The following is an 18,846-nucleotide window of genomic DNA, read 5'->3' on the forward strand; positions in this document are numbered from 1 at the left end:
CATTGCGTGCATGTTTACAGTACTAGTGCCAGCTATCATTAGGTTTATATATCGTGTTTCAGTGATATATGGGTAAATTCTACCATTTATTCTTATGTATGTATATGGCATTTCTATGCCATATTTATATAATTCATTCATATCTTAATTTATATTTATTATATTATACATTATTATGCCTTATAGGTATTATTACCTATAAGACCATATCCATACGATTCATATACTAGTGCAGCCCCTCACTAGGTTTATATATCTCATTTTAATTATATATTGGTAAATTCTATTATTTATTCTTGTGTATATGGCACTTAGTATGCCGCCATCTCTATAAAATGCATTTATATTTCAATGTATATTTGCTATATTATACATTATTATGCCTTAAAAAGTTATTATACCTACCATAGGCGATATCCATACGATTCATTTATATAAAAGATATATGTATAATTTTCTATACATAATTTTTTTTTATGAATATATGGGTTCCTAAGCATATCCATATAATACATTTAGTTTTATATGGATTAGATTGGTCTTCTTTATTGTATTGCCAAACTCATATTGATAAAATAAGTTTGAACAATAAGAGGATCAGCCGCCAACCAACCAACCACTGCTACCATTGGAGGAACATATACTTACTTTTTATATGTCCTCTTACTTGAATGGTCCTCTCTTTACTTGAAAATTTCATTACCATAGGAATCTATTTATACATGGAATATGATTTCCACTACTTTTTCGCGTCACTAATAATTAATATGACGATACAGACTTGCTACCATAACATAAGTCTTGAACAATAATAGGAGCAGCCGCCAACCAACCACCAACCACCAACCACTGCTACCATTGATAGTAATTTTATATGTCCTCTTTAGTTGAATTTCAATACCATAGGAATATTTATACATGGAATATGTTTTGCCACTACTTTTCGCGTCACTAATAATATGACGATACAGTCTTGCTACCATAACATAAGTTTTGAACAATAAGAGGAGGCAGACACACCAACCAACCAACCGCGCTGCTACCATTATATATACTTATATTTATATAAGTCCTCTTTACTTGAATGGCCTCTTTACTTGAATTTCAATACCATAGGAATATTTATTTATACATGGAATATGTTTTGCCACTACTTTTTCGCGTCACTAATAATATGACGATATAGACTTGCTACCATAACATAAGTTTTGAACAATAAGAGGAGCAGACACCAACCAACCAACCGCTGCTACCATTGAATGAACCATATATACAAACTTTTATATATGTCCTCTTTACTTGAATTTTAATACCATAGGAATATTTATACATGGAATATGTTTGCCACTTTATCATCGCGTCACTAATAAGATGACGATACATTTTGTTTGTTCAATATTTACTTATATATTGATGTTTCCAATTTAGGTCTTTTATATTTCTTCTTCCCTACCTTACACACCACAAACAAAGTGGCGTGCGATGCTGCAAGCAAGCATAATGATTATGCCCGCTTGCAACATCTTTATTATCGAATCATCAAGCAAAGGATAAGCTTCAGTGGATCGCAGTATGGCAGCTGCTCAACCACTTACAACACCTTGCCTGTTACAAAAGTCGTTTACAATTGATTCTAGGCTTTGTCATTGTATTAAATAATGCTTTTATATGTAACTAGCGCGGCATCAGGTGATCAAAGATCCTCCCAATTTACTATGTTACAAATTACATTGGCATCACATCCATTGTCGTTTATAAAGTAAATTATAAACTTTAAATGGTTTAGAAGCCATACAATGCAAATTGCCCCTTATTTATCATTGCAGTCCAGCACGGATACGACCTTAGAGGCGTTCAGGCATAATCCAACGGACGTAGCGTCATACCACTGTTCGCTCGAACAAGTATTGTGCCATTGGTCCGTACCTGCGGTTCCTCTCGTACTACGCAGGAATGCTGTCGCAACAACGTTTTGTCATTAGTAGGGTAAAACTAACCTGTCTCACGACGGTCTAAACCCAGCTCACGTTCCCTTGCATGGGTGAACAATCCAACGCTTGGTGAATTTTGCTTCACAATGATAGGAAGAGCCGACATCGAAGGATCAAAAAGCGACGTCGCTATGAACGCTTGGCCGCCACAAGCCAGTTATCCCTATGGTAACTTTTCTGACACCTCTTGTTAAAAACTCTTTAAACCAAAAGGATCGATAGGCCGAGCTTTTGCTGTCCCTGTGTGTACTGAACACCGAGATCAAGTCAGCATTTGCCCTTTTGCTCTATGTGTGGTTTCTGTCCGCACTGAGCTGGCCTTGGGACACCTCCGTTATTATTTGAGAGATGTACCGCCCCAGTCAAACTCCCTACCTGGCAATGTCCTTGAATTGGATCATACCTGAGTAATTGGAGTTATACCAAATTTTCAAATCAAAAATACATAAATGCACCGTTTTATTAAAGAATTTGTTTGCGATTATATAACAAACTCGTGATACTTTGATCAAGAAGCTTGCATCAAAACCCAATACCATAAGATATAATAAATATATCCGTATAATGGCTAGGAAATGATACACGTTCCATTTAATCAAGTAAGTAAGGAAAACAATAAGAGTAGTGGTATTTCATTGGCGATACCAAACCGAAGTCTAATATCTCCCACTTATTCTACACCTCTTATGTCTCCTTACACTGCCAGATTAGAGTCAAGCTCAAAAGGGTCTTCTTTCCCCGCTAATTATTCCAAGCCCGTTCCCTTGGCTGTGGTTTCGCTAGATAGTAGATAGGGACAGTGGGAATCGGATCCCTCCGCTTTTATTTAACGTGGCATGTTCCGCAATGAAGGGATTACAACCACGGCATTCTAATATACCCACAAGTGAGTACATAATGCACGGGTCTAGATTAAGCGCCAAACCAACGCCCCGGACTAGAAGCTATAGCTATATACATAGCAACCACCCCAGTAGCAATTCGAGTGCTTACTTGTCGGGCAAGCACTCCCCCTTGCGTAGGGGCGAGATCTATCTAAAATCTCTACCGTTCTGTGGGTCACGGCACCCGAGTTGTATAACGCAACATCCACGTCGAGCCCGAGGACTCTACCCGCGATATAGGTGTCAACCACAGCCACCACGATACTCCCACAAGGGGGCCAACCTCAATGAGCAGCCTTGGAGCTGCTCAACCCGTGGTACCGAAATTACAGGCTCGGTGAGCCTCACCCCTTCAGCTCCGACAAGCTCGGATGGGGCAACCATTTGCCATATTAGTCGCCTCCTACGACAAGCTATGACAGGCTGTGGCAGAATTCTTCGCCGCTACCACACGGCAAGGGTTTTGGACTAAAAGTCCCTCCTCCTGCGGAACGCTTCGTCAGCAAACGTGTTGAGTCGTCGAGTCCTGTCCTCATCCTCCAGAATCCTTCCAAACGTCCAGTTTTCACCATCTCGCTGCACTCCAAGTCCATCAAGGTCGCGCAATCTGCATAGAGGGGGCAGTCACACAAGACGTGCTGCCAATCCTCAACTGGATCGCCACATGAGCATGCGGCAGAGTCCGAGAGCGCTCTATTATGCAGAAATGCGTTTAACGATCCGTGTCCCAGTGATCAGGAATCCGGTGCGCATCGGAAATCCGAAGTGTGGATTCCGAAATGCCAGAGTGACATCTGGGATGAACTTGTAGGTCACCCGTCCAGATGCATCTACGTCATCCCATCTGTCCTGCCATCTGTGCAGTAAGCACTGCTCCATACGCACCATCTTCTCTTCCCAGCTCAGACTCGTGAGGTCTTCGCCATACAGCAGATCGTATTCCTCCAGCGGGTATCCACGCTTTAGTTTGTATTTAACTGCCATTTGCATGGCAGCTAAATCAAACGGGGGAACGCCAGCAAGAACCTGCAGTGCCGCAGTGGACACTGTTCGGCATACCGGAAGGCTTCCCATAAGGATTAGCCTCTGGCAAGCAAGGAGTCGCCTCTTGGCCACAACTTGCTGCGTCGTAGTGACATACCATACCGAGGCACCAAATAGCGCACAGGGCACCATGAGTCCGGCATAGATGGTCCGCCTGGCTCGAGGACTGAAACCCCAGTCTACTCGAAGCACACGCGCCAATGCTGCAACGACTCCAGCCATACGCTGTCCGAAGGTTCCCGACGTGCTCGAGGAATCTCAAGCCTTCGCTGACTGTGATGCCAAGGTACCGGCAGCTGCTTACATACGGCAAGTTTGCTCCAGCAAATTTTACCGCAGGGGGGCGACTTGGTACACGCGAAGGGCCACGCGTAAAGTGTTCGCTTCCTTTAAGCAGCATAATTACCGTCTTACTGGTGGAAACGGCAACGCCGACTTCCATCCCCCACGTTTCAACGATGGACATTAGTTGCGCTCCTTTTGTCTCCAGCGCGAGTCGGGAGTTTCCCTCGACGAGAAGCAGCAAATCATCCGCATACGCACTCAGTGTGCAGTACGACTCAAGGCGCCGGATCAGTACATCCATCAGCAGATCCCAAATGAATGGGCCGCTGATTGACCCCTGCGGACAGCCTCTAGTTACGGGGACATCAACTTCCTCGTAACTGCTTCGGATGACTGCTCTTCTGCCTGAGAAGAAGCTCTGCCACAAGCCCATCTCTCGGCATCCCAACTCCGCCAGTCGGCGCAGTGCAGCACTCCATTCCACATTGTCGAAGGCTCCCTTGAAGTCCACGAAAATGCCGAGCACGTATTTCGCCGGGCTGGCGTGAATACTGCTCTTCACGTGCATCCAAGCATCCTCCACACAACGTCCTTGGCGAAAACCGAACTGCCACCTGCAGCCTTCCGGAAGAACTTCTCTCACACGATCTACCATGATGGCCTCCAGCACCTTTCCGAAAACCGGAAGCAGGCAAATGCCGCGGTACGACGATGGCTCACACCTGTCCTTGTCGGTCCCTTGAGCAGAGCTACCACACGAGGGCATTTCCACTCAGCAGGGAAGTACCCCGACCGGATGCAGCTGGAATACATCGCCGTAAGATGCTGAGGTATGGCGCGCCACACAGCCTTGCAAATCGTACCGTTGATGCCGTCCATGCCAGGCGAGCGTTTGCTCTTCAACCTAGCGACACAAGCACCAACCTCAGAAACTTCCAGGGGCGGTGGGAATTCCTCCGCTGAGGCAATCGGTGCATCGGACTCCGCAACTGGGAAAAAGTTGCGGAGGAGCACACGCGCACAGTCCACTCCAGTTGGTGACTAGCTCGCCATTTACGCGAAGGCACCCAATCTCCGTCCGTTTCTTGCGACCTCGGCACATCTTGTAGACGCGCCCCCAGGGATCGTGTGAATTTTCTCCCACGAAGCGTCTCCAGCTGTCCTCCTTCGTCCTCAGGATGAGCTTCTTGTAGGCGGCCGAGGTAAGTCTCAGCTCGCGCACAATAAGCTCGGCCACGTCGTCATGGCGACGACGTCTGGCATCCTGAAGTCGGCGCCTAAGTCTCCTGACTTCGCGGCGCATCGCACTAAGGTCAGCGGTCCACCAACCTGGTCTCGATCTCGGCGATCCTGCAGTCCTCCTACCCAGAACAAGGTCGCACACTTCGTGGACGATCCTGCGAAGGGTAGAGGCTTGTTGGTCCAGCGGCGATTCTGAGAAGTCTTCCGGAAGTTCGGTTGCCCTACTCACCATTTCCTGCTCGAACAACCGCCAACGTGCATTGGAGAAGTTCCAGGACGGCACCGGAGCTAGGCTCTCAACGGCTGTATCGGTCGTTGGGTTGGCCACAACAGTAACGATGTTGTGGTCACTCAACTCCCAATCGTCCACTCCTCCACTCGTATGTGGCTAGCATAGATCCTGCAGCGTTGGCGATCGTCACGTCGATGTCGCTCCGTCCGTTGCTGGACTCGAACGTGTACACCGAACTTGGCTGGTTTAGAACCACGGCTTCCTTCTCCACAATCCACTGAGACAGCAGCTCACCCCGATTATAGTTTGCAAGTCCCTCAGCGTGAGGAGGGAGCTTGCTAAACCACATGGGGGATGCTGCGTTCGCATCAAGGCCAAGGATTGCGGGGGTTCTGCTGGCCAGCAGCAGGACCGCATCCAAGTACGCGAGGTACGGTGGTAAATCGGCATCAAACTGACAATATGCGGAGCATAGAAAGATTAAGCCAAATCTTCCTTTTATGCTCACACATACGCCGTACTCCGTGGTGAGGGGCTCCACTTGCATGCAGGTGACATCCTGGTGATTAACTAGGATGGCCGCCTTTCCTCCTCGATCGGTAAAACTCCTTATACCGTCAGGCAGCTCATCCATCCTCCCGTCGTTCACATATGGCTCCTGGACCAGTGCGAACAGGCTCTTGCTCTCTCGCAATCGGACTCCGAGCTCGATGGTAGCAGCTCGTCCTTTGCCACAATTTGCTTGGATGAAGCTATACATTTTTAATGTCTAGCATTCACCCGCGCCAGCACCGCCGCATACACAGGGCACCCGGGGGACAGCATATGGTGCGCCGATGGGTAGCCCTTGAAGCGGCAATTCCGGCAGTCCACCGGATTGGTGCAGCCCTCGCGCATTGTGGCCAGTCTGTCCGCACTGTCGGCAGACCTTGTCGCTCTCCTTCATCCTGCAACTGGCCACCTTGTGGTCGAAACCGACGCACCTATGGCACGCATAAGTGCGCACCAAGGCCCGGCAGTTATATGCAAACCACCCTATGTAGGCTTTTTCCTCCGTCCAGGACATCAAGTGCCGTCGCGTCGACCTCTAGCGTCACGTTGACCGTGGCGCCATTAGCCTGCGACCAGGGGCTTTTCGAGCCGCACCGTCCTCTTGAATTGTGCCAGGTCCATCTTGTCCTCGAAGTTGTTTTTATACAACTCCGTCATGAAGTCCTCGGGCGTGTGCGCAGTGTCGACGTTGCTCACTACAACCTTTGGCTTAAGTTCCGGGGTCTGCTTAATTTCAAGTCCGGCCTCGCCGAACTTCTTGTTAGCCATCACGCGCTTAAGCTCACTGGACGACGGGGTACGTATAACCCGCACCGCCACGCGCCAATCCCCTGACTTCATGGAGTCGGACTCCTAGTGCAGGAGCGATTTCTTTCCGCACCTTCTCCGCCAGCTGCTTGCCCGAGATGGTCGGGTCTGGGCTGTGCACGACTGCCGACCAGGTCTCCCGCGGCTTTCGCGGCATCGGGATCGGCGTGGCAGAAGGCACTGGCAAGCTGGGGTACGCAACTGCATACGACGGCTGGTTAGCAACAGCGACTGGTCGCTGAGCTGGCGGCGGTGGCGTCTTCTTGCACTGCTTGTAGCGATCATCGAGGATGGCATTCCTAATAAGCAGCGACGAGATCAAGCCGTCGTACCTCGTTGCGACTTTCATAATCTCCGTCTGGAGTTTTGCAGGACACTATATTCACAATGAGCCCTAGCAGCTCATCCCCTGATCGCAGTCGACTCTTCTGCGACGCGGCACGATCCTTGCTTCACGATCTCCATGGAGCAGTGCGACGAGCGAACAACGGGAGGGGGAGAGGGGACTACGACCTCAACTCCAACGGCGACTTTTTGCTGCAGCGGCTGATGTCGAGGCTTCAGCGGCGTCGGCAGCGGCAGCAGCAGCGGCAGCGGCAGCAGCAGTAGCAGCTGCAGCTACTACAGCAGCAGTGGGGGCGGCGGCAGCGGGAGCGGGCGGCGGCGGCATCTCCAGAGAAGAGAGCGTCTCCTCTACAAGGGGCTCTGGCCCGCCTCCAACTCCATCCACGGCAACAATCTTTGCCTGCGAGGCGTCCCTTGCGGCAGCACCTCGTCCACGCTTCCCCTTCGGGCGGCCTTTTCGTCCAACATTGACGCTACCTCGACTGCTGGCAGATTCGCTGCCCGAGCATCCGCCCTCCGTCTCCATCGGAGATGGAGCCATCGCCCACCTACCCTCTAAACTTTTTCTCGAGCAAGCTCACTTACCCGATAAGAAAGCTTAGGCGGTACACGCACAGCTGACGCGCGAGAGGAATCACGCGAGAGGGAACACCTGACGCCAAACGCTCTCGCGAAAGCTCTCTCACGAAAGCGCTCTCTCGAAAGCGCTCTCCAAGCACACGCGGCGCGCGCACGTGTGGAATTTTCCACAAAGGAAAACTCCGATTACTCCGCTCACCGCTGACTTTTCCTAAATGTTTTTACACCACCGTACTCCTTTCGCAAAGGCACGAATTTTGACGCAAATTTTAACTTTGTACACCACGTACTTTCCGAGATATGACCGACTGATTGGGACCACGAAAAAACACACGTCCGTCGTTAATCCATTCATGCGCGTCACTAATTAGATGACGAGGCATTTGGCTACCTTAAGAGAGTCATAGTTACTCCCGCCGTTGACCCGCGCTTACTTGAATTTCTTCACTTTGACATTCAGAGCACTGGGCAGAAATCACATTGTGTCAACACCCGCTAGGGCCATCACAATGCTTTGTTTTAATTAGACAGTCGGATTCCCCAAGTCCGTGCCAGTTCTGAATTGATTGTTAATTGATAATCGTTATAATTAATAAGAACTAATTGGTTTAACCCAATTAGTATTCTTAAAAATTTTAGCAAGAAAGTTCCACAATTGGCTACGTAACTAAACTATCCGGGGAACAAGTGACCAACATAAATGCCAGACACTCTATTTACCCAGAACGAGCACATAAACCATGTTATTGTTTCCCAATCAAGCCCGACTATCTCAATCTTCAGAGCCAATCCTTATCCCGAAGTTACGGATCTAATTTGCCGACTTCCCTTACCTACATTATTCTATCGACTAGAGACTCTTCACCTTGGAGACCAGCTGCGGATATTGGTACGGCCTGTTGAGAAGTTTGCGTGTCCCCACCATAAATTTTCAAGGTCCGAGGAGAAAATATCGACACAACAGTATATGTCATGCTCTTCTAGCCCATCTACCATATCTCTCTGCGAAAGACTTCCATGGTAGTACGGCTATAAAACAGAAAAGAAAACTCTTCCGATATCTCTCGACGGCTTCTTTATGGTCGTTCCTGTTGCCAGGATGAGCACGAGGCCCATATTTAATAACAAACGGATACTCAACAGGTTACGGAATTGGAACCGTATTCCCTTTCGTTCAAAATTATTCAAGTATATTAATTAGCTTGATTTATATAATATAATTATATTTGTATGGCATTTGTGTTTTACTTGAAAATTTTCGGCTTTCGCCTTGAACTTAGGACCGACTAACTCGTGATCAACCACTGTTCACACGAAACCCTTCTCCACTTCAGTCCTCCAAGGTCTCATTCGATTATTTGCTACTACCACCAAGATCTGTACCAATGGCAGCTCCATGCAGGCTTACGCCAAACACTTCTACGCATACCATTGTACCTTCCTACTCACTAAAGTTTCAAAATTTATATCACAAGTAATATAAATCATCTACTTTAGCGGTAATGTATAGGTATACAACTTAAGCGCCATCCATTTTAAGGGCTAGTTGCTTCGGCAGGTGAGTTGTTACACACTCCTTAGCGGATTTCGACTTCCATGATCACCGTCCTGCTGTTTTAAGCAACCAACGCCTTTCATGGTATCTGCATGAGTTGTTAATTTGGGCACCGTAACATTACGTTTGGTTCATCCCACAGCGCCAGTTCTGCTTACCAAAAGTGGCCCACTGGGCACATTATATCATAACCTTGAACTTCATATCAAGAAAGTTAAGGTTCTTACCCATTTAAAGTTTGAGAATAGGTTAAGATCGTTTCGACCCTAAGGCCTCTAATCATTCGCTTTACCAGATAAGATTATTTTATATAACATTAAAATGCACCAGCTATCCTGAGGGAAACTTCGGAAGGAACCAGCTACTAGATGGTTCGATTGGTCTTTCGCCCCTATACTCAATTCTGACAATCGATTTGCACGTCAGAACTGTTTCGGTCTTCCATCAGGGTTTCCCCTGACTTCAACCTGATCAAGTATAGTTCACCATCTTTCGGGTCACAGCATATATGCTCAAGGTACGTTCCAGTTAGAGGCATAAATAATATAAATATCATTATACATAACTATATAGAACGCCCCGGGATTGTGTTAATTAGCTATAAATAGTTAAAAAACTAATCCCATTATTAGTCAAGTTAATTACGCTATTAGGTTTATATCCCAATAACTTGCACATATGTTAGACTCCTTGGTCCGTGTTTCAAGACGGGTCCCGAAGGTATCCTGAATCTTTCGCATTGTTAATCATACAAGTGCATATAATAAACACAAAAATCAATGATAATTATGCCATTATATAATTCCGAAAAATTAACGCACTGTATTCATATAAATCTATCAGCACTTTATCAAATTAATAACATTTATTCTGTGTTAAAATGCAAGCAAATTAATTTGAATAAACTATAAGTTATATTTTATGATAAATTTTGTATGCTAATAGATTACAATGTCCTTATATGGAAAAAATGCACACTATTATCATAATATTGTTTAAATATTACAATTTTAATGATGAATTTTCCATAACGGATATTCAGGTTCATCGGGCTTAACCTCTAAGCAGTTTCACGTACTGTTTAACTCTCTATTCAGAGTTCTTTTCAACTTTCCCTCACGGTACTTGTTTACTATCGGTCTCATGGTTATATTTAGTTTTAGATGGAGTTTACCACCCACTTAGTGCTGCACTATCAAGCAACACGACTCTTTGGAAACATCATCTAGTAATCATTAACGTTATACGGGCCTGGCACCCTCTATGGGTAAATGGCCTCATTTAAGAAGGACTTAAATCGTTAATTTCTCATACTAGAATATTGACGCTCCATACACTGCATCTCACATTTGCCATATAGACAAAGTGACTTAGTGCTGAACTGATTTCTTTTCGCTCGCCGCTACTAAGAAAATCCTGGTTAGTTTCTTTTCCTCCCCTAATTAATATGCTTAAATTCAGGGGGTAGTCCCATATGAGTTGAGGTTGTGTATAACTTTTTTTGCAATTAATTCTTTATATATAATGATAAAACATTTTATTAAATTCGTTATATATTTTATATATTTGTATGGCATTTGTTTGGTCTAACGAATCAACGAAGAATAATAATATTGTCAACGGCTTTCTATTTACTAATCTTTAATAAGAGACAATTCTAGATAAATTTTTTATGCTAGACATTTCTCAGTATTATTTGATTGAAAAAGAAAATATTTCTCTTCGTTTTTCACATTCAAATTATTTACTAATGTGAGATAATGTTTTTCATATATTTGTTAATATTATGAATAATATAATAATTAAATTATTATTATCCAATAATATACCATATGCTTATAAAATTTCATTATAAAATTTATATAAACAACTTAATTAGCATAGTCTTACAACCCTCAACCATATGTAGTCCAAGCAGCACTATAAAATTAATTAAAGTACATAACAGCATGGACTGCGATATGCGTTCAAAATGTCGATGTTCATGTGTCCTGCAGTTCACACGATGACGCACAGTTTGCTGCGTTCTTCATCGACCCATGAGCCGAGTGATCCACCGCTTAGAGTTTTATATATTGGTTTGGTAATTTTGTCATATATGTTTTTATTGAAAGAAATTAAAAATACACCATTTTACTGGCATATATCAATTCCTTCAATAAATTGATTTTTATACCTAAAACGAATGCTGCGAAATGTCTTAGTTTCATATAACCAATAATATATCAAGTATTTTTTAAATGGCATTTACGGTATTAATACTTTTTTTTAGCGATATATATTGAAATTTATATAAAACATTAACCTGTAATAATCAGGTACAACATTGTACATTTTAGGTTGTTGCATTATCCAATGTATGCGCATAACTGAGATGAACAATACATATCGCAACGCGTGTATATTATGGTCCATATACACACAGTGTTTTATTAATTAATTGCATTTAATATACAATATAATAATAATATTAAATAAATTTAATAATTTCGATTTGCTTGTTCGAATTTGTTATTTGTTTGCTTTTGCTTATTTATTTATCTCTTATTTAATGCAATAATATATTTATTATTACAATTATTATTTCGATTTGCTTGTTCGAAATTTTATATTTGATCTATAAAAGATCATATTTTTGGCAATTTATATTTTATTTGTATTACTATAATATATTATATTATTATAATAAAAACAAATTTTTTTATTAACGGTAAGGATATTAAACAATAATGATCCTTCCGCAGGTTCACCTACGGAAACCTTGTTACGACTTTTACTTCCTCTAAATAATCAAGTTCGGTCAACTTTTGCGAAACAACCGTAACACACAAGGCGTCACAGTGATCACGTCCGGAGACCTCACTAAATAATTCAATCGGTAGTAGCGACGGGCGGTGTGTACAAAGGGCAGGGACGTAATCAATGCGAGTTAATGACTCACACTTACTGGGAATTCCAAGTTCATGTGAACAGTTTCAGTTCACAATCCCAAGCATGAAAGTGGTTCAGCGGTTTACCCGGACCTCTCGGTCTAGGAAATACACGTTGATACTTTCATTGTAGCGCGCGTGCAGCCCAGGACATCTAAGGGCATCACAGACCTGTTATTGCTCAATCTCATTATTGCTAGACGCAATTTGTCCATTTAAGAAGCTAGTGTCCTTATAATGGGACAAACCAACAGGTACGGCTCCACTTATATAAACACATTCAAACACAATAAACATTTTACTGCCACCATGAATGAAGGCTATATAAGCTTCAACACCATAATCCTGAAGATATCTATTTAATATATTTGAGTCTCGTTCGTTATCGGAATTAACCAGACAAATCACTCCACGAACTAAGAACGGCCATGCACCACCACCCATAGATTCGAGAAAGAGCTATCAATCTGTCTTACACACTTATGTTCGGACCTGGTAAGTTTTCCCGTGTTGAGTCAAATTAAGCCGCAGGCTCCACTCCTGGTGGTGCCCTTCCGTCAATTCCTTTAAGTTTCAGCTTTGCAACCATACTTCCCCCGGAGCCCAAAAGCTTTGGTTTCCCGGGAAGCGACTGAGAGAGCCATAAAAGTAGCTACACCCAATTGCTAGCTGGCATCGTTTATGGTTAGAACTAGGGCGGTATCTGATCGCCTTCGAACCTCTAACTTTCGTTCTTGATTAATGAAAACATCTTTGGCAAATGCTTTCGCTTAAGTTAGTCTTACGACGGTCCAAGAATTTCACCTCTCGCGTCGTAATACTAATGCCCCCAAACTGCTTCTATTAATCATTACCTCTTGATCTGAAAACCAATGAAAGCAGAACAGAGGTCTTATTTCATTATCCCATGCACAGAATATTCAGGCATTTGAAGCCTGCTTTAAGCACTCTAATTTGTTCAAAGTAATTGTACCGGCCCACAATAACACTCGTTTAAGAGCACTAATGCAGGTTTTTAAATAGGAGGAACATATGAAAAAATACAAGTATCTAAGCACATGTAAGAACTCCACCGGTAATACGCTTACATACATAAAGGTATAGTACTAACCACAATTGTAAGTTGTACTACCCGTATGAAGCACAAGTTCAACTACGAACGTTTTAACCGCAACAACTTTAATATACGCTATTGGAGCTGGAATTACCGCGGCTGCTGGCACCAGACTTGCCCTCCAATTGGTCCTTGTTAAAGGATTTAAAGTGTACTCATTCCAATTACAGGGCCTCGGATATGAGTCCTGTATTGTTATTTTTCGTCACTACCTCCCCGAGCTGGGAGTGGGTAATTTACGCGCCTGCTGCCTTCCTTAGATGTGGTAGCCGTTTCTCAGGCTCCCTCTCCGGAATCGAACCCTGATTCCCCGTTACCCGTTGCAACCATGGTAGTCCTAGATACTACCATCAAAAGTTGATAGGGCAGACATTTGAAAGATCTGTCGTCGGTACAAGACCATACGATCTGCATGTTATCTAGAGTTCAACCAATATAACGATCTTGCGATCGCTTGGTTTTAGCCTAATAAAAGCACATGTCCCATAAGGTTCATGTTTTAATTGCATGTATTAGCTCTAGAATTACCACAGTTATCCAAGTAACTGTTAACGATCTAAGGAACCATAACTGATATAATGAGCCTTTTGCGGTTTCACTTTTAATTCGTGTGTACTTAGACATGCATGGCTTAATCTTTGAGACAAGCATATAACTACTGGCAGGATCAACCAGAATAATGTTTTTATTCATATTTCATTCATATTTTTGAATAGAAATTAGCAATATAAATTTTATAGATTGTTTTCTATCGAATACGGCCATTTTTATATAGCATTCGTATACGTTTGTTGTTTTCACAATATATACTTGTTCCGCCACTAATAATAACAAGTTTTTTAATTATTGATGTTAAAAACACAATATTTTTTTTCGTAATACGTAATAATTTTCTTTATATTTGCATATTTCATTCTAAAATATCTTTTTTGTTCGACATACGTCATTATTGTATCCACACATGTACAATTTTTGTTTAACCAATATAAAATATTGAATTAAATCATTTGTATTTTGATGATAAATTTAAAATTTATCTGTATATATTCATATAAGACTCTTTGGTAATATATAATATAAAACCGAGCGCATATATGATATGTACGTTAGAAAAAATAATATATATATATATTATTTTCTTTTAATATAGGGACACCTCTTTTAATTTATCCCCGCAGGGAATTATCACATAACTCAGTATGTGATAATGGCAGACCAATATACATATATATCAAGATTATCAATACAAAATATATATCATTATTAGCCTGCCTCAATTGTAATTATTTATTTGGATTAACGATAAAGTTCGGAAACAATTTGTTATTCTATGTATAATAGAAACCTTGGCCTTTGTTTCAACATTATTATCTTTGGGCTTAAAATATTAACCGTGGAGCCAAGTCTCATATTCATAAATGAATAAAGAAACAAATTTGACGGATTAATATCTTCTCTACCGACAGACAGTATTTTGTCACGTCAATAGTAGATGGCCGGCCCATTGACCATCCTATAGTAGTTTTTGGACCCAATATCTTTAATTCGGGTATTTTCAATTGTCTTTGCCAATCAACCGTTTGGTACTCTCTCATATAATAAGAGAATACACATATAATTCCATTATATGGATATATCTTCATTATTTTATTTGCTACATCACCCTATAATAGTTTTTGAACCCGTCAACTTCAATTCGGGTATTTTCAATTGTCTTTGCCAACCATTTATATGGTATTCTCTATTATAATAAGAGAATACTAGTGTATATCCATTATATGGATATATCATCTTCATATTATTTGCTACACCACCCTATAGTAGTTTTTGAACCCATCATCTGCAATTCGGGTATTTTCAATTGTCTTTGCCAACCAACTATACGGTATTCTCTCTTATAATAAGAGAATACAAGTATATTTTCATTATATGGATATAATGCCATTTATTTTTCAATATCCATATAATTCATTTAGTTTTGTATGTACAAAACAAGTTTTCTTTATAGTATTGACAAAATCATATGTTTACGCATAACATAAGTTTTGACCAATACGAGGAGGGGCCCGCCAACGACCACCTCCCTATAGTAGTTTTTTACCCCACGCACTACTGCGTGCCTGTTTACAGTACTAGTGCCAGCTATCACTAGGTTTATATATCATGTTTCAGTGATATATGGGTAAATTCTACCATTTATTCTTATGTATATGGCATTTCTATGCCATATTTATACAATCCATTCATATCTTAATGTATATTTATTATATTATACATTATTATGCCTTATAGGTATTATACCTATAAGCCATATCCATACGATTCATTCACTAGTGCCGCCCCTCACTAGGTTTATAATTGTTATATCATTGATATACAATTTATTTCTATATATATGGCATTTATATGCCATATCCATACAATGCATTCACATTTCAATGTATATTTACTTGTTATACATTATTATGCCTTATAGGTATTATACCTATAAGCCATATCCATACGATTCACTTATATAAATATATGTATATTTTTCTATACATAATTTTTTTTTACTTTTGTATGGATTTCTATGCATATCCATAGTTTATATGGATATGCTTGGCGTTCTATATAGTATTGACAAATTCATATGCATAACATAAGTTTTGACCAATACGAGGAGGGGCCCGCCAACGACCACCTCCCTATAGTAGTTTTTTACCCCACGCACTATTGCGTGCCTGTTTACAGTACTAGTGCCAGCTATCACTAGGTTTATATATCGTGTTTCAGTGATATATGGGTAAATTCTACCATTTATTCTTATGTATATGGCATTTCTATGCCATATTTATACAATCCATTCATATCTTAATGTATATTTATTATATTATACATTATTATGCCTTATAGGTATTATACCTATAAGCCATATCCATACGATTCATTCACTAGTGCCGCCCCTCACTAGGTTTATAATTGTTATATCATTGATATACAATTTATTTCTATATATATGGCATTTATATGCCATATCCATACAATGCATTCACATTTCAATGTATATTTACTTGTTATACATTATTATGCCTTATAGGTATTATACCTATAAGCCATATCCATACGATTCACTTATATAAATATATGTATATTTTTTCTATACATAATTTTTTTTTACTTTTGTATGGATTTCTATGCATATCCATAGTTTATATGGATATGCTTGGCGTTCTATATAGTATTGACAAATTCATATGCATAACATAAGTTTTGACCAATACGAGGAGGGGCCCGCCAACGACCACCTCCCTATAGTAGTTTTTTACCCCACGCACTATTGCGTGCCTGTTTACAGTACTAGTGCCAGCTATCACTAGGTTTATATATCGTGTTTCAGTGATATATGGGTAAATTCTACCATTTATTCTTATGTATATGGCATTTCTATGCCATATTTATACAATCCATTCATATCTTAATGTATATTTATTATATTATACATTATTATGCCTTATAGGTATTATACCTATAAGCCATATCCATACGATTCATTCACTAGTGCCGCCCCTCACTAGGTTTATAATTGTTATATCATTGATATACAATTTATTTCTATATATATGGCATTTATATGCCATATCCATACAATGCATTCACATTTCAATGTATATTTACTTGTTATACATTATTATGCCTTATAGGTATTATACCTATAAGCCATATCCATACGATTCACTTATATAAATATATGTATATTTTTCTATACATAATTTTTTTTTACTTTTGTATGGTTTTCTATGCATATCCATAGTTTATATGGATATGCTTGGCGTTCTATATAGTATTGACAAATTCATATGCATAACATAAGTTTTGACCAATACGAGGAGGGGCCCGCCAACGACCACCTCCCTATAGTAGTTTTTTACCCCACGCACTATTGCGTGCCTGTTTACAGTACTAGTGCCAGCTATCACTAGGTTTATATATCGTGTTTCAGTGATATATGGGTAAATTCTACCATTTATTCTTATGTATATGGCATTTCTATGCCATATTTATACAATCCATTCATATCTTAATGTATATTTATTATATTATACATTATTATGCCTTATAGGTATTATACCTATAAGCCATATCCATACGATTCATTCACTAGTGCCGCCCCTCACTAGGTTTATAATTGTTATATCATTGATATACAATTTATTTCTATATATATGGCATTTATATGCCATATCCATACAATGCATTCACATTTCAATGTATATTTACTTGTTATACATTATTATGCCTTATAGGTATTATACCTATAAGCCATATCCATACGATTCACTTATATAAATATATGTATATTTTTCTATACATAATTTTTTTTTACTTTTGTATGGTTTTCTATGCATATCCATAGTTTATATGGATATGCTTGGCGTTCTATATAGTATTGACAAATTCATATGCATAACATAAGTTTTGACCAATACGAGGAGGGGCCCGCCAACGACCACCTCCCTATAGTAGTTTTTTACCCCACGCACTATTGCGTGCCTGTTTACAGTACTAGTGCCAGCTATCACTAGGTTTATATATCGTGTTTCAGTGATATATGGGTAAATTCTACCATTTATTCTTATGTATATGGCATTTCTATGCCATATTTATACAATCCATTCATATCTTAATGTATATTTATTATATTATACATTATTATGCCTTATAGGTATTATACCTATAAGCCATATCCATACGATTCATTCACTAGTGCCGCCCCTCACTAGGTTTATAATTGTTATATCATTGATATACAATTTATTTCTATATATATGGCATTTATATGCCATATCCATACAATGCATTCACATTTCAATGTATATTTACTTGTTATACATTATTATGCCTTATAGGTATTATACCTATAAGCCATATCCATACGATTCACTTATATAAATATATGTATATTTTTCTATACATAATTTTTTTTTACTTTTGTATGGATTTCTATGCATATCCATAGTTTATATGGATATGCTTGGCGTTCTATATAGTATTGACAAATTCATATGCATAACATAAGTTTTGACCAATACGAGGAGGGGCCCGCCAACGACCACCTCCCTATAGTAGTTTTTTACCCCACGCACTATTGCGTGCCTGTTTACAGTACTAGTGCCAGCTATCACTAGGTTTATATATCGTGTTTCAGTGATATATGGGTAAATTCTACCATTTATTCTTATGTATATGGCATTTCTATGCCATATTTATACAATCCATTCATATCTTAATGTATATTTATTATAT

At 40.5% G+C, this 18,846-nt stretch overlaps 2 non-coding genes and 1 pseudogene across 2 annotated transcripts; all 3 read right to left on the reverse strand.

The window, feature by feature from the left end:
* Positions 1-1,531: 1,531 nt before the first annotated feature.
* LOC119558639 lies at positions 1,532-11,004 on the reverse strand (annotated as a pseudogene).
* Positions 11,005-11,405: 401 nt separating this feature from the next.
* LOC119558636 lies at positions 11,406-11,584 on the reverse strand. Its single transcript, XR_005220315.1, has one exon. It is a non-coding gene; the product is annotated as a 5.8S ribosomal RNA (ribosomal RNA).
* Positions 11,585-12,243: 659 nt separating this feature from the next.
* On the reverse strand, positions 12,244-14,238 carry LOC119558642. Its single transcript, XR_005220320.1, has one exon. It is a non-coding gene; the product is annotated as a small subunit ribosomal RNA (ribosomal RNA).
* Between the last annotated feature and the right edge of the window lie 4,608 nt (positions 14,239-18,846).

The sequence above is a fragment of the Drosophila subpulchrella genome, unplaced genomic scaffold, assembly GCF_014743375.2.
Source record: "Drosophila subpulchrella strain 33 F10 #4 breed RU33 unplaced genomic scaffold, RU_Dsub_v1.1 Primary Assembly Seq121, whole genome shotgun sequence".
NCBI lineage: Eukaryota > Metazoa > Arthropoda > Insecta > Diptera > Drosophilidae > Drosophila > Drosophila subpulchrella.